This window comes from Acinonyx jubatus, chromosome C2, assembly GCF_027475565.1.
Source record: "Acinonyx jubatus isolate Ajub_Pintada_27869175 chromosome C2, VMU_Ajub_asm_v1.0, whole genome shotgun sequence".
In the NCBI taxonomy this organism is placed as follows: domain Eukaryota; kingdom Metazoa; phylum Chordata; class Mammalia; order Carnivora; family Felidae; genus Acinonyx; species Acinonyx jubatus.
In genome coordinates, this window is record NC_069384.1 from 143,431,086 (window position 1) to 143,454,828 (window position 23,743).

At 37.1% G+C, this 23,743-nt stretch overlaps 1 protein-coding gene and 1 long non-coding RNA gene across 10 annotated transcripts in view; both read left to right on the plus strand.

The window, feature by feature from the left end:
* Nucleotides 1-23,743, plus strand: part of RBMS3 (RNA binding motif single stranded interacting protein 3) — a 1,316,996-nt gene that overhangs the window by 1,073,715 nt on the left and 219,538 nt on the right. The gene's annotated exons all lie outside the window — the stretch shown is intronic.
* LOC128315369 (uncharacterized) lies at nucleotides 1,607-5,610 on the plus strand. The gene is made up of 2 exons (XR_008298143.1): nucleotides 1,607-1,743; nucleotides 1,789-5,610. It is a non-coding gene; the product is annotated as an uncharacterized LOC128315369 (long non-coding RNA).

Here is a 23,743-nt window from a genome sequence, read left to right on the forward strand (position 1 = left end):
TTAAATAAATAAAATGTCCTCTCATCTTTCTGAACTTATTTTGCAAACCTAGATGTGTTCTAGACAGCTGTTTTAAGTGGAGGAATTAAAAAATAATGAGTTACACTACTGGTTTTATTTTGTTTTTATTTATTTATTTATTTTGAGACGAAGAGAGAGCGCCTGCAAGAGGGAGATCAGTGTTGAGCCCTGACGTGATCTCACCCCACAGGAGATCATGACCTGAGCCGAAATCAAGTCAATAGCTTAACCAACTTAGTCACCCAGGTGCCCCTACACTACTGTTTTTTGAAAACAAGCATACAGATTACTTAAGCTGTAGTGAATGTTTGTTTTGGTGGGGTCTTTTGAGATACAGAGTCATTGGTTATTCTTCTGAACACTTACATGACCATCTTATTAGCAAACAATGTATAGTTTGACAGATTATGTGAATGTTTTATTGAAACTGTGTATACGCAGCATGTGTGTTATGCTGAGATTGCGGACATGTGACTGTAATTTGTGAGTGGTGCGTGAGTCTACCAGAATTTAGGGAGAGTTTAAGGCGAATATCTAAGAGCCACAAGGCTAACCACAGATAGGACATGGGAGCTCTCATCATAAGAGCTGTTCTGTGTCATTTCTTTTGCTCACTGCTAATTTCATTCAGCGCTCATCTCATGGCTGGACCGCACCACGGAGTTCTGTGTGGGATGCATCTCGGATATAGGCTTCCAGGTTTGCTAGTTGTAATAAGTAATAATACTAATATAGTAATAGTTATGATACTATAAACACTAACATGTAACTAATTGAACACTATGTACTATTAGTGTTCACAGAAAGTCTTAATTTGTTTTTCAGAAATGGTAAAGTCTCTGATTAGGTAGTCCCTAGATCATGATTTCTGTCATCTTAACCTAGTATGAAAGACCTCTAGAAAAGCGCCCTCTAGACATCCTTCATAACTTGTTATCATTTTAACCCAACATATCCATGTAATAGATGACAAAATTTAAGGTAAAATTTCTCCTGTGATTGGTTTTGAAAAGACATAATTTGATATTTGCTTATACCCCTCGACAGCCTCTTCATTTCTCTCAACTCAAGGAAAGTGTTTTACATCTTTGCTGGGTCTATACACTGTTAAAGAACAACCCCCATCCAGCTTGGGCTGTGCTTTCTATGAGAGCCTCATGGCCGGGACACTCTTCTTCCTCTGAATTTAAGTGGTGAGAGAACGTGTACCATCGAGAATACCATCTTGTCCTATGGAGACTGGTGGGTTTGGTTAGAGTTTGGCTCTGTCTCTTTACCTGTTGACCTGGAGCAAGTTATTTAGCCTTTTGTCAAGTTCCTCGTGGAACCCACTGTTTGCATTCGATGTTTATAGTGCCTCCTTTACAAAAGTGTTACCAGGATTAACTTTGTAAAGCTCTACAGAAGTTCTGGCAGGAAGTGGGAGACATTACTGCTGTTAGTAGCACCTGTTAGCATCATGAAAATCAATTCATCAAAATCTATTCTCTAGGCTGGAAATAACATTTAAATGTGGAAGTCTATGAACGATAGTCGTGGATGGGCATTACCTGGTACATGGACCATATAAAGCACACCTCCCTTTTTGCTAGGTAAAGACCACCCTCCAGTCTTACACCATTTGCCCACAGCTGCCATATTTCAGCCTCGAATGGGATCCATTTAATGAAAAATGTCCAGCTTGGAGCTCCATAGTTTTCCGGGATGACTGGAAAGAATATAGTATAGCAACAGTTTTCTGGGATGACTGGAAAGAATATAGTATAGCAACAGATATATATTTACCTGAAATTTGCTCTAGTGACTCCCAGATCCATAAACACTTGTCACACTTCTGATAGGACCAACATGGTCTTGTTAACGCAGAGAGTCTTTACGTTAGGTAAAAGGACTGCAAAAACATGTATAATCACAAACCTCTTATAATGATTTCTTGGTATATCTTTGTACCTCCAGTTTACAGGACCTAGAATTTCCTTTCTCTACCCTCATTTCCCAAAGAAATCCTGCTAACCACTAAATATATTTTTCATGCAGATTTTCCTAATTTCTAACCCTCCCAACTCCTCACCCCCACTCTTAACTCTCAGGACATCACATCAAATTGCTTTCTCCTACAGTAGTTGTCCATTTGTGATATGTAGTCTCTTATGGCAGTCACTGTATACTTACCTTACCCCACTGGATGGCAGAATTATGCTTTTTTTAATCCCTGTGTCTCTTCCGATGCCTGGCATTTGAACATAGGAGATGCTTAACAGAGACACTGAATTGAACTAAGAAAAAAAAAGCTGAGCTCATGATTCCAGTGTGATTTCTTAATACTATCTTAATTGTCTCCTAATAAGGCATTCAATTAGTAAATGCTTGTAAAATGAATGCAGAAATCGTCAAATATGATGACTCCATATAGAAATATTTTTACATTTCTTCCTCTTCGTAAATTGTAAAACATTTAAATGTCAAAAGCTTTCTTTGGGGATGGAAGACAGTGTTCAAAAGCACAAGAATCCTTTTCTTTCTCCTCAAGATTAAATTCTCTTTCCATTCTACCTCTTATTTTCCATTGCTCCTGTCTCCAGAATTTCAAACAAAAAACAACAAATAAAACAAACAAGCAAAAACAAAAACAAAAAAAGCAATGGCCTCTGGAAATTAAAAGAAACATTAAGAATATAAAATAAGTGGGTGGAATACCAACTATCCTATTGGTTGTTACAATTAATTCTATAGCTAGCAATTCGACCTATTTTTTTTCTGATTAAAATCATTGCAGAAAATAGCTGTAGTTTTTTAAAGGTCTCTTTTTCTAAAGCTTGCAGGTTGTGTCCTTGTAGCACATGGGGGCTCTAGTGCCCGTGCCATGAACAGAATGGATTCATTAACCTTTATATTGATTTGAATTGTCGTTCGAATAAATATTTATACCCGTTTTCCCTGAGGGCTTAATGAAGTCCTTTATCAATAGCACCAAGAGTTTCTCCCCTTGACCTTTGTCATCCATTCGTTCAGAAAATTTTCATCAAGCTGTTTTGTTTGCATTGTTAATCTCTTCCTGCCTTTGTCAGGTTTGGCACAGAAAAATATTCATCCTGGATTCCGTAGAATTATTTTACACTATTTGGACTTCTGCAGAGAAGATCAATTCTGTCTTTGAGTTTCCTGTTTTACCTTCAAGACTGAAGCATTTCCAGTTTCTCCATATTTGTCTTTCTGCTTTTTGTCTGCCTGTAGAGTATTTCTCTTGTTATTCTTTATACGTGATTACTTCAGTTTCAATTTTTGACACCACAGTCTCCTAAAAGACAGAAGAGGTGTTAGATAATGCTAGGGTGGGAAATGTTTTGCAGTACACATGCATCAAATTTGCAGTTTGTGTATCAAATTGACACCTTGTACACCTTAAAATTACACAACATTGTATGTCCAATATACCTCTATACAGCTTGAAGGAACAAAAGATAGAGTTAGAGCCAGAGAATATCTTTGTTCAGCTGTCTCCACATCTTAGCAATGAACATTTTTAGTGCCGGGAGAAAAGACAAGGGTTATTATATGCCAAACATGGTGTTCAGTGTCGTGTGTATTATTCTATTTCATCCTCAAAGTGCCCTTAGGGAAAGCACACTGCTCCATTCTAGATGAGGAGGCTGGCGCTTACAGAATTCATGTAAATTGCCCAGACACAGACCCGGTAAGTGGGCTCATTGATCCCAGGATGTAGTTCTGCCACTTACTAGGCGTGTGACCTTGGGCAAATTACTCAACCCCTCTGTGCCTCAATTTCCTCATTGGTAAAATGGAGGTAATCATAGTTCCTTTCTGTACTAGTGTTGTGAGGTGACTGTGGATTAAATAAATTAGACTAAATAGAGCTCTTGTCGTGTGCCTAATAAGTACTAAGAGCTATTTAGGTTACACTTATTTACTTACTGGTTATACTGAATCGTAATGTCTTTTCTAGTTTTCTTGAGTGGAGGGGGGAAGTATTATAGGAGAAGAGATCAGCAAGAAATCCAGTAGCTCTTCCCAGTCATGTTTTTCCCCTCCATTCCCCAATGGGGGGCCAGGTTTCCTCCTTATTTGCGAAACAGAATGAATATTACTATTCTGTATTGAGTTAAATGTTTCATTCCTTTAGTCTATTCAGAGCCTTCTTCCTGGAGACTCAGTTGCTTACTTTCATACTCATTCTGGTTTTTAGAAGAGTGGAAATATTTGGCTATCACCTTCAGCAAGCCATGCACTTGGTTTCTGTATTAGAGTTTGATAAGTGGTTCTTTTGTTGTAAAGAAAAGGTAACCTATTTGTAGAAACTTCCTTTGGAGAAACAATCTTTCTTCAAAACCTAAGCTGTAGAATTTTTTTTTCTGTTTTGAGCTGTATATAAGTGTTAATAGCTGGGTCCAGAAGAAAAGGCACATTATTAAGAAGCTTCAGTGAGAAGAATTACAGACTCTTTGGTTTTTCTCCTTCTATATGCTATCCTTTCACTGGATGGGCCAAAGGAGCCATGGAAACTAAGTGGAACCTGATCATGTTTTTTATTCCTTTCATTCCTGAGATACTGGAGAGAAAATGTCTTGCTATCATTACTGTTTTTTTTTTTTAGGCTGAGAAGTACCACTTAGAAAAATAATTATCACAGGTACCTAATTCAGACAACTTTTATCACAGGTACCTAATTCAGACAACTGAATAGAATTCCTCCTGTGGTTACAAAGAGATTTGCTTACATGCAAATCTCAGGCATGAAAGAAAGTAATATCTACTGGGGTGAAAACAATCCTAGCAATCCTAGATTAAGGCTAAAAGAAAATCAAATCTTAATGACATGGTAGAAAAATCCATATAGTTCAATGATTTGAAGACACAGAAAATGTAGAATACTTGAGAGCCTAGTTTACCTTGTGGCAATTCAATATCCTTTATACTAGTAGACATGTGATTTTTGTCTTCATTCCATTAAGCACATATTTTTAATTTGAGTGTGGACTAGACATAGGAATATATTTTCAGGGATAAGCACACAGTGGAAGAGGTGTCATAAAGATGCCAGGGACTGGAAGTAAAAAGAGGGAATGATCAATGTCACCTTGAGGAGAAGGATCAATAAATATTCTAGAGGACATCAAAAGATAGAGATTGGAAGATCCTCACTAAGCAGAACCAAGCTGATGCTTTTGGAAATTCTTGATACTATAAAAATTCCAATCAATATATTTGAGTTTAAATTGATCAGAGCTAATTAGTGCTGGTTAAAATCAGGTGCAGATGACCAGACCGGATCTTGATGAGCCCTTTGAATTGAACAGAACTAGGTGAAGCTGGTTTGGTTTCGTTGGGTATGATTTTAAACTACTTGGGGGTAAGTTCTATCCAGTTGAGATTTTTAAAAAATAATAATGAATTTGATCTAAACCTATTGTTGTAATGAAGTGCATTCTACGTTTGGTATATTAAGCATCTATCGCATTTCGCCTGCAAGTTTTTTCCTGGGGCTTATTGTTTGACTTTGACTTCCATTTTTTTTTACCAATAATAGTTTAATTTTTACAAGAAATCATGTTTTCCATTGTGCCTTTTTTTTTTAAATCGCTTCATGGGGCGTCTGGATGGCTCAGTCGGTTACGCATCCAACTTCAGCTCCTAAGCTTGTGGGTTCAAGCCCCGTCTTAGGCTCTGTGCTGACAGCTCAGAGCCTGGAGCCTGCTTCAGATTCTGTCTCCCTCTCTCTCTGCCCCTCCCCACTCACATTCTGTCTCTCTCTCTCAAAAACAAACATTTGAAAAATCACTTTAAATGTAAGAGATTTCATTAACACTCACTAATGTAACTCTTTCCCAACATTTAGCTCATTAGCACATTTGGTATCAAATAAGTATCTAAATTGATTATTTAATCGGGTATCCCAACAGCCCTTAGAAATGAATCCGTTTCTTTCATACTAGTTTATATCACCTTTTTTCTATATTAACTAGTTTAATTACCTGTGATATGAGTGCTTGCTTTACAGAACAGTCATACAAATACATGTATCCAGTCATTATAAAATACATATTTTTTTAAGTTTATTTCTTTTTGACAGAGACAGAGACAGTGCCAGCAGGGCAGGGGCAGAAAGAGGGAGAGAGCAAGAATCGCAAGCAGGCTCTGCACTGCCAGCACAGAGCCCAATATGGGGCTCAAACTCACAAACAGTGAGATCGAACCTGAGCCAAAATCAAGAGTCAGGCGCTTAAGCGACTGAGCCACCGATGCATCCCTATAAAATATTTTATCTCACAAAACAAGTCCCTGCTCTAGCTACTACTTTCAAATGATTATTATTTAATTTTTAGCTATTCCTTTTTTCTGTTTTCCAGATCTACTTTACAGTTATTTTGCCAGCTTTCTATAAAACGTAAATGCTCTATTATTAGGGCACTGTATCAAGATCCAGGATAGTTCCTGAAACTCCCCTGTGCTGCCCCTTTGCTATGGAACCGTCCCTTCTCCTCTTCACCTTTGAAAACCACAGCTTTCTTTTCGATTCCTATAGTTTTACCTTTTGCAGAATGTTCTCTAAATGGAATCATATAGTGTATAGGCTTCGGAAACAGCCTTCCTTCACTAACGATAAGGCATTTAAAATGCACGCATGTTGTTGAATCTGTCATTCGCTCATTGTTTTTTGTTGTTGAGTGGTTCATTGAATTGTTGTACTTTATATGTTGTTTATTCTCCAGGTGAAGAGCATTTGGGTTGCGATGAGTTTCTGGAAACTGAATACGATAAAGTACCCATCTATAATGCCAAATCAGTGTGGGGTTTTTTTGTTTTGTTTTGTTTTGTTTGTGGTTTTGTTTTGTTTTATGTTGGTGACATTAATTAGGAGTGGACCCTGAATTTTATCTGCATCAGGTAATCATCATCTGATCCTTGACTTGCTTGCTGTCTTTTATGTAATTATATTTAAAATATGAAGCCATTTATGCTACTGAGAAACTTAAAATGTCATTGTGACAAATTCTCTAATGTACATTTGGTTTATTTTATATTTTGAGTTGGTAGTATGTACAAACAGTTACAAAATGCAAAAGCTTCACGGTGAAAAGTAGTTTCTCCTTTTTCTGTGGCCCAGCCACCCTAGTTTCCTCCCCCAGAAGAATGTGTGTTGCATTTCCTATGTACCCAGAGATGGTTCCTGAATCCCAAACATACATTTATGTTTTCACTCCATTGGTGGCAAGTATACATTTCTTCTAAACCTTGACTTTCTTCACTTAACAGTGTACCTTGGAGTTCATTCTTAACAGTGCAAGGAAAACCATCTTGCCATTTTTGATGGCTGTAGAGTATTGTTTTATAGATGTGGAATACTTTTTATAAAAATTGTCCAAGTTCCTAGGTTATGGATATCTATGCTGTTTCCAATCCTTTACTATTACAAATAGCACAAAAGAAGAAAGTTTATGTTTGTGCCTATTTTCACATAGATGCAAGCATAACTACAGGAAAAACATGTCAAGCAGACTTGCTAGGTAGAATAATGCATGCTTGCTTATTGAATTTTGATAAATTTTGCCTAATTGCTCCTCGTATCGGTGTCCTAAGTAACACTTACACCAGCCAGTATAAGAAGTCATCTCCTGACTTTGGCCAACACAATGACTCTGAATCTTTTTCCTACCAATATAATAGGTGAAGATTTACCATGTTTTAATCAAAATAGCAATAAATGTGAACTAAAGTTGAACATGTCTTGATGTCTTTACAGCTTTGAGATTTTCTCGTTTTAAACTCTTGTTCCTGTCATTTGCCCATATTTCAACCTGACTGGTAGCCTTTTTCTTATTTATTTGTAGGTACTTTATTGCATTAAAGAAAGTTGGTGTTTGTCAAATCACTTATCTTTTGCCTTCATTCATGGTGGGCTTTTATTTTGGAATGTCCCATTTTTTTCAAAGTTACACACACACACACACACACACACACACACACACACATGCACGCACACACACACACATATATATTTTAAATAATGCTCATTCTAAAATATTAAAATGCCATTTTTTTCTCTACAGTTTTTAAAAAGCTAACCTTGAAATCATCTAGAATTTATTTCAGCTTGAATTGTAACATGGAGAAGCCAGCTTTATTTTCCTTTATTTCCTTATGGTTAGGCAGCTGTTCCAACACCACTTATTGAATAATACATTTTTTTTCTAATTGAATTCAAATGCTACATTTTTCATCTACTAAATAACCATGTGATATTTTTAAATTTCCTTGTTTTTTCAACTGTTTTTATTCATCTACCTGTCAAATCATATGCTAACTTAGAACTTTAATAATGAGTATTTTATATGATATTTTAATATGGAAGAGCTAGCCTCACCACCACCCTGGCATTTCTCTGACATTTCTCTTCTTTTTAATAACACACCAGGTGGGGGGGGGGGTGGTGGCATGCGTGCATGCGTGTTTTGTTTGTTTTTACCCACCTGTTTTTTCATAATAACTTTAGAATTTATGTTTTACCTACTCCTCAAAAATATATGGTCATTTTATGATTTGTTCAGTTATAATTTTAAATGAGACAAACCCATTGTTTTCAAGAGGAGACTTTCAATTTTGAGTGCTTGTTACCAAAACTATGACATCATCTGGCACCCACTTCAAATGACAGTCACATGTTCCAGAGTGGTTTCAAATGGAACTTTAGTCACTTCCAGTCTGTGGCCAATGCTATCCATTTTCTACCTCTCCCAAGACAGACTCCTAATGGCACAAGGTGTTACAATGTCTTATAACTTTGAATATTTACAGGTGGCCTGGCTCAGAAAAACGAACCATGTTGAGATCGTTTTCTGTTTTGTGAACACATTTTTACTAAAATCAATAGCTCGCTCCTACATTGACACACAGAAGGCATTTCTTGCCCAGCATTTCAAATACAATTTAAAGAATTCATTCTAAAAACAAATGATTGAAGAAGAGCCATGTATGAAAGTTGAAGCATTGTACCAAAACAAATGGTAATTGGGCTATAAAGGCTAAATCTCATATTTAAAGAATGAAAACACTCGCATGGCACAACTTCATTTTGCAAAGGGTCTTTTGTTAAGTAGGGTAGGCCGTCATGTGGACCCCATTGCATAGTTCCCCTTAGTGTATGTAGATGGGATGTATTAATGTGCTTTGTGGATTTGGACTCTGACTTTCCAGAGAGCATGATTCAGTCATGAGTAATCTGTAACCCACGCTCCTTGTAGAGTCATTAGAAAATCCTGCCTTGATTATTTTCCATTGAATATCAAAGCTCTCAGAAGTATGCTGTTGGGAATGAGCCTACACAGATGTAGGAGATTCTCCAAAATGACCCAGGCTTGGATTCCCTCCTCCTCTGTTTCTCTGGTACTGTGATTTACCAAGTGTTCTACAGGAAGATGAAGCATTCAGGAGAATTACTTAATTTTCAAAAGGACTGCTTTTTTTTTTTATGCCTGCCCCATTTTCTTGCTTTTTGAATCATTTACAGAGATTTTAAAGTTGAAAATACTGAGATTTTTTTTATAGCCTAAATAGTAAAACATATTTACTTTGATATTGAGTGAAATTTCCCAAATTGCATGATCTTTGAAATACAGATTTGATTTCCATTTACTTTTCAAAGCTTTTCATTCTTTTTGGTAATGTCCCCTGAGGCCTTGCCCTCCACAGACCCTTTCTGTTTGTTTTGCTTGGGTTCCTCCCCTGCCCTGAGCCCTAGACCTGTTGGGAAGAAAATCAGAGCAAACCCTCACAACCCAGCTCCTGATAGGATGTACATCCTACTCCTCTGTACCAGCGTGTTTGTGAAATCCTGCTTTTAGAAGTCCTTTTATTTATTTATTTTGTAAAAAGCCTCTCATATACAAGTGGGGTGAATAGGTGAATAACATTGATTCCTTTCAAAGAAAGCTGTTATGTAAATGCCGCCCTAGTAGAATTTCATTTCCATTTCCTGCATTGATCTCACATCTTAAAGCCTTGAAGTCAATTCTATTTTTTATGTATTGCTGTTTTAACAGAAATTCCGTGTTACAAAATGAAAGTGACTGACCAAAGATGTTGGAATGCTGCTTAAAAACCTCTTATCTATCATCTTTGGAGATTCAAGATGTCATTTAAAAAAACCCTAACAAACAAATGATAAAAAGAACAAATGGCTGTGTACATAGGTGACATCATTACCTGAATAGCTTCTCAGTAGTTGTTTTGTTTGGGGTTTTTTTGTTGTTTCTTTTTCCCCCCCGCTAGAAAATCCATTTTTCGAAGATGGCTTTGAGCTAGGCCCGGTGTATAAAGAATAGATTTTACTGCTCATCATTAAGAGTGGAGAATTTTCTTACTTAGAGATTGTGCATTAAGTGACTAAAACTCTACTGTCTGAAACTCCATCTGTCAGCCAAGACATTCTTCTCCTCTCTTAAGACATCCTCATGTTGCCCATTCAAGCTTATTTGTGGGTATCCTAGTAAAGATTTCCTCTAACAAAAGCAGTGACAGATAGGACAATGTATTTTGCATTTATATCACATTATCTTGGGCACATAAATTGGAAACTTGAATGGGCAATAGCATATGATAGGTATGCCTACACTGAATCACTACTAATCTATTTTTTCACTAAAATGACCAGATGCTTTTGTATAAAGATAATAATAAATCTCAATCTCCAAATGTGTCTTAAATCCTATTGTAGTTTATTAAACATACTCAGTTGACTAGAACACCAATGAGCTCTACCTTTTAATCAATTTATTAAAATAAAAAAATAGATGCATAGATTCATTGTTACATAATCATTGTTGTTTATCACAGAATGCTATGATTTTTCTTTTGTGCCTCTGGTATTCTGTCTAAAAGTGGCAGAGGGTTAAAGAGGAGACAAAAGTAACTGAATATCCAAACCAAGGTTCCTGGCTTCAGTCCATGAGTATTATTTATTTTTCTTAGTCTGAGGTCCACTTGTCAAAAAATAAGTAATCCAAACTATACTTCAGTTTGTAAGAAAGGAGTTCATATATGTGACTTCTTGTTCCTCATACTTCATATGAAGTCCTTCATTTGAAATGTAGGGTTCTTCATGCTTTTGCTTTGTCCCTGACACCCAGTTTCCTAGCCTTGCCCTCTACTGTCATGTGGACATATTTTTGGCTATTCTGGAAAGAAGTCAACATGAGCTAAACTCTGGAACCAGACTGCCTGGATCAGAATCCCATCTCTACAACCTACTACTGTATGAACTTTGGAAAACATAACCTCTCTGTGACTTAGTTTCCTCCTCCATATAATGAGAACAATGATAGCACCTACCTCATAGGATTATTAAGTTAAATGAGGATATATATGTAAAGCCCTTAATATAGAGTCATATTTATTAAGTAAGCACTCAATAAATATCTGGTATCGTAATAATATTTACCCTAATCCTCATCACAGATAGAGGCCAATATTATTTATTTACCGCCACCTTGCTTCAGCACCTCCTAAATTCCGCCATTAAGATTTTTGAAGTGAGAGATAGCTATCCTTATTAGCAGCCCTAATTACATTCTAAAGTAGGCAAGACAATTTTAAAAAAAGGGGAATCGCTTGGGTAGTTCAGTCAGTTGAGCGTCTGTCTCTTGATTTCAACTCAGGTCATGATCCCAGGGCCGTGGGATCAAGCCCTGCATTGGGCTCCGCGCTGAGCCTGGAGCCTGCTTAACATTCTCTCCCCCTCTGTCCCTCTCCCCCACTCATACTCTCACTCTTTAAAAAATTTTTTAAAAAAAGGAAGGAAGTATTTTGGGAAATCACTTGAGTGAAACTCTCTGTCCATGCTGGACTTTATGCTTTTACTCAGCAAATGATCAGATGTGGTGCAAGGAACTAGAAACATGGTGGCGAAAAAAATAGTTGCAGTTCCTGAATTCATAAAGGTTGCTGTCTGGATGGGAGACAGTCAATAATCAAATAACCCCCAAATGTGTAATTATACATTTTAAATAAGTCTATAAAGGAAAAGAACAGAATACAATGAGTGAGAATATGATAGAACCTATTTTAGTTATCAAAAAAGGCTTTCTAGAGTTGACTATTTAATTCAAGACCTGAAATGGACATTGACAGGTGAAGAGTGGGAGGGAGAGGGCATTACAGGCACAAGGAACCCATGTACTAAGTGCCTCAGGCGGGAGAGGGGAGGTGTTTGAGCACTGCAACCCTGGTGCACAGGGAGCTAGAGAGCTGGGCGTGTCTTGGGCTGAGTCAGAGCATTGGGCCTTAGGACCTTATTGATGACCAGGAGTAGATTCTAAGTGCACTGGAAGTTTAAGCAGGGGAGTGAGATAGGACAATCTATATCTTTATAAGATTGCGTTGGTTCATGTCTTGAAACTGGATTCTAAACAACTGAGTGGAAACAGGGTGACCATTAGAGGCTGCTGCTGTGCACAGTAAAGAGCTAATGGTGGCCTGGGGGGCAGTGGAGACAGACATATCCCAAATTATATTTACATATTGTTAATTACATTTACAATTACATTTTGGAGGTAGAAGAGGCAGGACCTGGTGAGAGATTGCATATTAGTTTTGGGGGAAATGAAGGTGTTCAGAATGAATCTCAGGCGACTCTCTGATTAATGAGGTAAGTAATATTACAGATTTTACTGAACATTATAGATGCAAATAGCTGGTATCATCATCTATTAAGGAAGAAAAAAAAATGGAAAATGCTTTCAAAGTAGCCGAAGAGTCTCATGTGTATTTCTGATTGAGAGTCACTGTAGACACCCTGAAGATTCAATAAAAGGATCATATAAAGAATCAGTAGAATACCTGCATCTGGCCAAGTGCTTAGTAAAAACTTAAATCTCCTGATCAGATTTAGGCTTGTGGCTCACCTCTTTGATACGATACAGAGAAGGGTCTGTGAGTGTCAGAGACCGTCGTTCACAGTTTTTGTTTGCTTGTTTGTTTGTGGCTTGGTGGAGCCACTCCACTTCCCTGGCAGAGATGACAATGCTTCATTTGTCGGGAACACAGTTAATAAACGTGACTATGCTTCACTGTTGGCTTCATTGCTCTGCTGATTTACATGTAGATCAGAAATAAGGGAGGAAAACATCAGCCTGCATGTTGGTGTTTGAGGACTGACTTTTTTCTTCCCCTTTGTCTAGACACACGCATGCACATACTTCTCTCATTTGTCCAGCAAATACTTTTTGGAGCCCCTTGTCTGCACCAGGCACTGTGCTAAGCCCCAGTGGTGGTGCCACGTGCTCACTTGAATCCTCTGTTTATATGACATTCTCCAAGGGAATTTCACACAACCTGTAAAATTTTCTCTTAAGAAAAGCTTGTCTGCCACATGGAAGGTAAATTATTTCTTAAATCCCTTAAAGATGCTCTTTTAAAAAATTGAAAAAGAATTACCTGGAGAAAATATTTTCATTTTTAAATGATGAGGGAATGTTGGAAAGGATTAAAGAAAGCAATTATTTTGCCTTATTTTGGTTGAGAATGTGTGTGTGCATGCAAAGGGTGATGCAAAAGGAAAACACAGGGTCTCTCAATAATTTATGGCCATCTCCAAGGTGATGATGAAGTGCCATGTGTGGAAGAACTCTCTGGAAACTGATAATAAATAAATAAATAAATAGTATACACACTCTCCAATCACTCCTTAGGGGGGTAAGGCTAGAGTTATGGGTGTTCTCTCAATGGGTGTGTATTAAACATTTATCTGAAACAGGAATCAGTTTACCAAAATGTTTCTGGCAGCCCCAATGAACCTCATCTGTGGGCTGTTGGTCTGTAACTCCTGCACTGACTCTTAAGCAAGAGTCTCTGACAACAGATAAAATGGACCTCTGTGGAAAGTTTATGCTCCTTTCTAAATAAAGGGTTGGTTCTAGTTTTGAGGAAGGCCTCCATGAGTTTGAGTGTGTCTGCATCTCTCCTTGTGTTTCCTCTTCTTTAATTGGAAACCAACCCAAACAGGCAACATACTTACTGTCAAGAGCTTGAACAAGCACAGACTCAATAATGTTGCCTCGGTTTTGTGTGGTCCTAGTTCGTGACTCAGAAGGTAGGTACTGACATTCAACCATGGATTCAGACCATGGTACCAACACACACACACCTGTGTGACCCTGGGCAAAGTAGCTTTTTTGCATCAAGGGAATAATGGTGCCTACTCCAGAAGCTTCTCTTAGAAATCCAACGAGCTATTGATACGTAAAACCCATTGTTGCTGGCTCTTACAACATATGTACAATATATACTTAAAGACCAATTAAATAGTGTGTTCATAATTACGAATAAGCACAGGTGAGCTACTGCTTAAATGGTGGCTATAGGAGCTCAGTATATTGTGAGTTTATCTTATCTTCATATATTATCTTCAGCATGCTCAGAGGCTGTAATAGGTCTCTTGTGGTAGAAAACCCACTTTGGGGGCGCCTGGGTGGCGCAGTTGGTTAAGCATCCGACTTCAGCCAGGTCATGATCTCGCGGTCCGTGAGTTCGAGCCCCGCGTCCGGCTCTGGGCTGATGGCTCGGAGCCTGGAGCCTGTTTCCGATTCTGTGTCTCCCTGTCTCTCTGCCCCTCCCCTGTTCATGCTCTGTCTCTCTCTGTCCCAAAAATAAATAAACGTTGAAAAAAAAAAACCCACTTTGGCCTGCTATATGTGAGCATCGTTGCATGTTTCCCATCCCCCTTTGGCAGGAACTGTTGCTCACTAAAATAAAACAGAGAAAGGTGGAAGAAAACAGAACTGACATTGATAAAACACTAATTACGCCAAGCACTTTTCTAAGTGCTTATGGAACATTACGTCTTGTCCTGCAAAAATCTACACCTTAATTTCTGCCATTTCTCATTAAGCTGAATTTCAGAGTATTGGAAATATTTGCTTCAATCACATAATGAGTGGCCAGGCCAGGATTTGATAGCAGCTAAGATCTGACTTCAGAATCAGTCTGGCCAAATAAAACAGGAAAATATGTAAGAAAAATACTTTGTTCTCTTTGATCATTTGCTCTTTAGTTAAAGTATCATTATACCCCCAGCAACTTCCAAGTTTAACAAAAACACATTCGCATTTAGTCACAAATAAAATAGAATATATGGATAAATGGAGCCAAAGCAAAGCATATTAAAGAGTAATAACAGGAGGGATATTAAACTGTCTTCAAAGCATGGAGATGCTGTTTAGATCAAGATCTGAAATGAACTGTAATTGAGCTTCCTGGAAGCAAAAGCAAAAACAAACAAACAAACCCAGTGAGTTTAGAAATTAATTTGGCCTAGAAAGTTAGCTTTTGTGGGCAGTGGTTGGGGAAGGCAAGACTCTTTGTCAGTTTTTTTTTCATTGCTGCATATTAATCGTCTGAATGATAATTGGCAAATAATTTAGTATGTGTTGAATTAATCATTAAATTAGTGACTAAATAAGAAAAGAGCATGTCACATTTACAGTTTCTAAGAAAGTAATTGTAGATGGCATTCATTTCTCTAAACTGCATCTTCTCTCATTTAAGATGGATATGATGTCTTATCTTAACTTTAGAGATGTATTCTTTTTAAATTTTTTTAATGTTTATTCATTTTGAGAGAAAGAACACAGACCGACCCCAATGCGGGGCTTGAACTCATTAACTGTGAGATCATGACCTAAGCTGAAGTCGGAGACTTAACTGACTAGCCACCTAGGCGCTCCTAGACATGTGTTCTATTTTGAAGCACCTACTACAAATAATTTTGGTTCATTAAACATGCAGTAAACTCCAACTCCTTGAGTTGTAAAGAAGTGAGTCAAGTCCCTTCAATCAAACTGATTTGTCAGTTGAGAACCATGAGCTCATTGAATTCTATGAGGCTTACTTAGTTTGAGGAATGTGATTACAAGCTGGGTCAAAGATGTGTGGTCACTTTTTGGTCCTTCACAGTGAATGTAGAATTTTATTCAACCCTCCAATGTTGTCGACAGACCACTCCTACTGAGGAAACTCCTTTTAGCTGTCCCTTAGCCCTTTCTATGAAACAGCATCATATGATCTGGCCATTGATCATTGATGCAAATGGATTTTCTGGCACAGGAGTTTGTAACAATTTGAGGCCACAAGTGAATCACGAGCCTAGAGCTGAGCCTAGAGAGCACTGCCTTTTTCTAAAGAGATTCTTTGACTGCCCTGAAACCCTTCAGTTTGGGAGATTCATTATGTGATTATGTGTGTATGTGCACATGGCCATGTGCCTGGTATGCAGCCACCCACATGGGATAATGAGCAAGGCGTAGAGCAAAACAACATCGCTAAAGGGGATGAAGCAAAAAGAATCTATTAAATTCATTGTTTTTTCCAAAGGGCTCCCTTTAAAAATCATACATGTTATGCCAGCACAATTCTGTCTTCCATTCTTAACTTGTGAATGCTATTCATTTGAGGCTGTAGGTTGTTTGTTGACATTTTTAATTTTGTTATTATTGGACTCCATTGAAATCGTAGACTGCACGTGTGTTATCACAGAGAATATTTCTTTACTTGCCTCTTCCATCATTTGAGTTGTTGTCTTGATGGGGCTGAGAAAAGGGCAGAAGAAGCCTAGTGAACAAAATAGCATTTGCTGGTACTTCTGTCTTTTGCCATGATTGTAAATGCTTGTCAACAATCCAGGAGTTCCTGGGAGGGGAATTAAAGAAGATAAATGAGCGTGTGAGCTCTCACAGAAAGTGGGAGTCTGGATCCCCCTGAAATTCATACTCTATCTTGGAAGCACATCAGAGGCATCTCTGTAAACCTTAAAGCTGAGTACTCATTTAAAATATGTCTTTGATGGGACAAGAGGGAAAGGGGCAAGAGACCAGGTTCTAGCTCCAGATCCTTCAGCCCCATCATGGAAATAAATTTAAATTTCTCAACATACATACAAAAAAAAAAATAAAAATAAGATAAAATAAGATAAAATAAGATAAAATAAAATAAAATAAATAAAATAAAATAAAATAAAATAAAATAAAATAAAATAAAATAAAATAAAAATGTCTTTGAGGGCACCTGGGTGGCTCAGCTGGTTAAGCATCTGACTCTTGATCTCAGCTCAGGTCTTGATCTCAGGGTCATGAGTTCAAGCCCCTCTTTGGGCTCCACACTGGGCGTGAAGCCTACTTTAAAAAAATAATAAAATACATCTTTTTATTTTTCTGGCTAACTGCATACATGACAGGCAAGATAAAATAGTGCATCATATTTTTTTCTTACATCATTGTCAACATACAATTTCATATCTGGTTGGATTTCTTAGTAATTAGTTCCCATCTCCTGCACTAGAGCAGCAACTCTATGAGATCAAGAAAACTTTTCAGTTTTATTTGCTGTTATATCTCTAACCTTAAACTGTATGGCTAGTAGAAGCTTAACAAATGTTTGCTGAATTAAGTAATAGATAAATGGTAGTGGAATTAGATTCTCATCCATGATACATCATTAGGAAGTTATATAATCTTATGTACATTTCTTGACGTCTTCTGGACTCATCTTTTTCCTTTGTAAACTGGGAGAGAGGAGGGTAATGGAGACAGAGATATGACCTGTGAAAGCTCATTATAATTCTGCATTATAATCCATTATAATCCATTCTGCCTTCCTGCTTCACTGAGTAATTGATTCAATAGAAATTAATAGAGTTCTATAGAAAATAATTAAATTATGTTTAGCATCTACTATATGCCACCCTAATTTGAATAAAACACAGTTCCTATACTAGTCAATTCCAGAGGGGTGGGAAATTTATATAACCAATAGACCATGATAATAAAAGAGAGAAAGATGACGAATGTACTATGGTAATCTTAGGAAGTCTTCACATATAAGTGTTATATAAACTGTTTCTTAAAGGGTAAGTGACAGTTTTCTAGGTTAAGAAGGGGGAAAGATTGGAGAAGATTATTCCATTAGGAGGGAGCATGAAATTATGAAATGGCACATGAGATTGACGAGTGGGGGAAATTTTAACAAGGCTGGAGCGTTGACTATCTGTGGTGGGAAAATTGGAGAGGCAAGATGGGGGTCAGATGTGATGGACTGTGCACATTCAAGAGTTCAGATTTTATCTCTAGGGCATAATCATCTAGTACAATACTACCTATTACCTTGCTTTTGATAGAAAAAGAAAATCTACAAAAGTTACAGTGACTTGGCTAAGGCCATACAGCTAGACTATGAGTAAAATCTTTTGACCCTAATAAATGTTTCTGTTGTGCCATGCTTTATCCCCATCCCATTTGACTAGTTTCATAAACGGATTGTTGAAAATTTGAAGAACATCTAAACTTGCAGGGCTAAATAGTTCATGCTGCTTAAATCTTCTGCAAGGTCTTAGAATATTTGTGTCTAAAAAGAGAGCTGTCAAACAGGGTGTTTATTGCTGGGAGAGAGGCAACATTTGGTGCAAATGAAAATTTTCAAAATAAATCTAGTTATTTGTCCAGAAAGGCGTATGAAGAATCTAAGTAGAATTTTAGATTTTATATCTCATTTGGAGGTACAAGAAGAAGAAAAAAAAGAGAGAAGGTGGGAGCGAGGGAGTAAGGAATGGAAGGAGGGAGAGGTGTCAACATTGTCCAGAAATCAATTTTGTCTCCTGGTGCATTGGCAACAAAAATTCCATAACATATACAGACATGAAACATGAAGTAGTTACCTGAAATTTAAGATATACTGACATTGGCTTGCTGCCTACATATTATACTTTTTACTAAGCCTTAAGAGAAACTTAAAAAGGTTTAGTTTTATAGAACCCTCACCTTAGCTTATTTAAAATTAAGCAACACAAATGACATAGAGATGCAAACTGGTGTCTGTGCTATAATAACCAAGTGCTGCCAAATGAGTACCATCAAATATTGTAGCAACAGTGGAATTCTTTGAAACTCTGTGGAGTTGAGTAGTTCATCATCTGGGTCTTTGAAACCATAATCTGTTAAATACAGGTTTTCGGTAAGACATCAGTTGTAATGATGTGTATCCTCTGTTTTGTTTTCTTCTCTTTTTCTAAGCATGTTGGATGGTATGATTCTTAAAGTTGGAGATTTTGTTATTATCTTTATCTGTAACTTCTTTAAGTATTTTGCAAATATTTCAGGCTTTTTTTTTTCTTAAGAAATGCCTTTGATTCACCAATGAGGGAAGCCAATCTCCATTAAGGAAATAATGGTGAATGCCTTTCAATGATCTATAAAGGGAGTTGACTTAATGCTAAACTATGTTCCAACATGAGAAGATCACTGAAGGAATTTCAAATACAGACAGTTGAAGCCATTCTAATATTCTGTAGTCCTCTGTCTTCCTCAACCATAGAACCAGTTTCAAAACTGTCAACTCTTAACTTTTTTCTGAGTTATTTGAGAGCATATGCTTGAATTTTCCACATTTCAAAATTTGTCTTTAAATGCACAATGGGTACTCATATATCTACACTTAATAAATATTCCCTGCAACTTTCTTAGCACATCACGACAAACTATGTTAATACTATCCTACTTAATGCCACTGGCACATCGGGAAAAATCGGAAAGGAAAGAACTCTTTTTCTCCAAGTCAGTTTAAAACCTCCTTATTCATTTTAAATATTTCATTGCATTAATTTTTCAAAGCAACAAAACAAACATTCATCAAGTGAAACTAAGCATGACCCCCCTCAGATGGGTACATCTGTTGCTTTCCTGCTGTGTCCTTGAATAATTCATTTTAATACATTTAAAGTATACACTTCATTAAAATGAGCTACACTCGTTTACATATGAAATTTACATTGATGGAAAGCAAAATAAAAGCTGTTATAAAGCTGACCCTGGAATTTTGTTACTGTCTGTGCTTTATTACTAGCTGCGTCTCCACGCCAATGGGCCCATTGAGAGCTCTCGTTACATCACCGACTATGTGGACAGTGTTACCCAGGATGGTTTAAAGCCTTTTCCCCACAGCCTGTGTTCCTCATGAACACTTGTAACCCTATTTGTAGTCACTGCATGTCCCTTTTAGTTCCCTCTGCTCACATCATATAATAGATGCACCAGGTATACTGAATGACATCTAGGAATCAAAGCCAACACAGAGAATACTAATGAGTTATAACTTCTCAAAAATTAATCAATGTGAGCTCATCCCATGCAGTGCAGGAAAAAATCTCCAGTTTTATTCACTCCCTATGCTTTTGAACTCTGTTAACTGATGATCTAAATGGTTTTGGAGGAAGAGATAATATTTTTCACCATTATAGCATTGTCTCCCTCCCCATCCATGTGGTAATGTGTTAAGCTTAGAAATGTTAAGACGAGGAAAGGAAGGGACAGAAACAATTTAGCAGTTGAAGACACTCTGTTGAGGCTTCTCTTTCAAGGAACTTGCTTTTGAAGGAGAGCAGAGTATGTGGCCCCTGTATATGCCACTTTGGCATGTGAATTATTTTCAGGTGAAGGCAATCAAGACCCAGCAGATTCACGAAAAGCTTCTCTTTCTCTTTACTACCTAAAAGAACTTAGATAAGGGACCTGACTCAGAGAGAGGGCTATTATCAGAGATAACTTTTACCTGAATGACCTCCCTGTATGACAGGGCAAACGTAATCACCAATCATCTGCTCTTCTTATTGTCTTGCGAATTATCCTTCTCCTGTTTGAAGCCCCTGGTCCCTATCCCATTCCTTAGCTCAGGCTGCCATAGAAGCTTCAGTTGCCAGACTGGTCTTTGGGTTTGCATATTCTTAACATGCCCTGTGCACACATAATTATATTTCATTCTCTCTTGTTAAATTATCCTATGTGGCTTTGATTACTAGACCAGCCAAAGAATCAAGAAGGGTAGAAGGAGAATTTTTCTTCCCCAACAATTTCTCTAATATTTTTTTTATTAAACACACACACACACAGAGACAAGTGGGGAGTGGCAAATACAGTTTCAGTGATACAGAATCAAAGGAATAAAATAATTTATGAGACGTTTCTACAGAAAATCTTATCTCATTATTTGGCAATCACCCATATCCCTATTTATGTGAAAAAAATCTCTACAGCGTAAGATCATCAGATCTCAAGGGTTATAAACTAGAAGTACACTATAATACATACTTTTATATTCATAAGTAATTATGATAATATAATTTTAAAACTGCAATATTAGTTTTTTGAGGAGCCAGAACAGTTTATGTATGTTCAATATTGTCTATTTTTAAGTAAAAGTAAAGTTAAATTATAAAAAAAAATGTTTTAGTGGTGACCAGTAGACATTTTATGGGAATTATACTTGGGGAGCGTACACATTTTTCCACATCACAATACTTTAATCTATTACAGGGCTTGTCAAGAGAAGAATGCTCTGGAATCGCCCACCTAATATCTCCCTATTTATTTACTCACCTGTTTGATCCCTTTCCCCCACCTCACCTATAACCAAAATAAATAAGTGTGGTGTTATAGTCTTAATATTGAAAAAACTTGTATAAATAGTAAGCCTGTTAATGAAGGATAACATTATTTTTTTGAAACCAAATCAAGAACCAAACCTACAGTGTATCTTACATGAAAACAGCAATGGAGCTCAGTGTCCAAATAATTTTAAGAACCCATTATGGTTCATTTGCACTGTATACACCATGCTTGAAGGACTGTGGCTCTTCATCTCAACCTCCTGGGGTTTTGTTTTAGTTTGCTTTCTTTGTGTCTAAGATTGAAATTAGATAATGACTGTGAAGATGCTTCACAAAAAATTCAACAGTATTGCATAAATGTAAAGAATTATCTTTAATGGCGGGATAGAGTACCGTGCCTCCACCCACTGCTCACCAAGGTGGTAGGTGAATGGTTTCTATTGAGAGGAAGTTTGTGGGCAAGAATGTTGAATGTGAAAGCTGTAGTTGATAGGAACATCCATCACCTTAATGTACTCTTTACAGATCGCAAACTGATGGGCTGTAGCGTTTCTTAGAATAGATCCAGAAAATGTATTTCATTGGTACGTTGACACAATTTCATATATATGACAATCTCACACTACGGAGAAATTGCAACAACAGAGAACATATTTTTAAGTCATTTGAGAGTCCGTTGCTGCCATAGTATATCTTCAAGATGTGGTGATTATTGTATTATTATCAAATGAGTAATGTTAAGAGTAGAATCACATTTAGGTGCGCCTGGATGGCTCAGTCGGTTAAGCATCCAACTTTAGCCTAGTTCATGATCTCGCTGTTCCCGAGCTCAAGCCCCACATCGGGCTCTGCGCTGATGGCCCAGAGCCTAGAGCCTATTTCAGATTCTGTGTCTCCCTCTCTCTATCTCTGCTCCTCCCACACTTGTACTCTGTCTCTCTCTCTCTCAAAAATAAATAAACATTAAAAAAATTTTAGAGTAGAATCACATTTAATTTGTCAATATTTGCACTAAAGAGTGAACAGTAAGTTATTTAATCTCTATATGCATTTATTTCCCTAAACTACTTGTGATTTTTTTTTTACAAAAGCATGCAAGAATCATTAGGGACCACCTAATCCAAATCTATCATCACAGATAAGGAAACTCATGCCTGGTTAATTCATTTGCCTTGGACTGCCAGGTTGCATGTAAATTCCTTTATGTTAAATTTAAGAAATCCTGGTCTTTTTATCACTGGTCTTAAAGAAAAGCAAGACTACAATTTTTTCTGTGTCTTTTCTTTTCAAAAAGATTTAGTGGTGTTCATGTTTGGTGTAAAACTAATTGAGAAGAAAATTCTGACAGGAAAGATACATACATAGATGTCAATCTTGAAGCCACTTTTAGAATCTGTTTTTGACTTGAGCCAGGAAATTAACAGAGAAAAACAGGGTCACAAAACAGGCCCAAATAATTTATAATTAGTTTCCCAGTACATAGAATTATATTCTCTTTGGGTTAATGTTTTTTGAATATATGCCAAGTAATTCAAAGATAACCCAGAGCTTACTAATGGTAAAATAGAAGGCTGTTTGTGTTTTAAGATCAATCACAGAAACTCTCCAAATTAGATAAGCCATATGCCAGTAATTGAGATTCAACTCTACTGTTATTACTCTTAAGAAATAGTAAAACCTTGGATGCAATGGCTGTACTTCTAACACTCTGACCTTTATGTTTTTAATAATGCTTCATTTTCTTAATATTTATGTCTAGAATCTAAAGATAGGCCATTTTTCTTTCTTGGAAGTTCCCTATTTCTGATTTCTTTCCTGTAGAAAAGCCAGTTCTCTTTATTTTTTTAAAGTTTGTTTATTGATTTGAGAGACAGAAAGACAGAGACAGAGAGTGTGAGCAGAGAGAGAGGGAGAGAAAGAATCCTCAGCAGCCTCCACACTGTCAGTGTGGAGTCCCATGTGGGGCTGGAACTCACAGCCGTGAGATCACAACCTGAGCCGAAATCAAAAGTCAGAGGCTTAACTGACTGAGCCACCCAGGCGCCCCTGTTCTCTTTCAGAGCATGGAATGAAACCTCTGGTTGCTTTATGCCTTAAAGAAATGACAAAATGAATCTGTGATGTTCTTCTTCCAATATACAAATGAAGATGCCAGATGTGTTATCTAGTCTAATTAATAACATATCTTACTACAGTGTACCATGCTTTCTTGGGAAAGACCAGTGTGTGTGGTATGTGTGGTATGTGTGTGTGCGTGTGTGTGTGTGTGTGTGTGTGTGATGT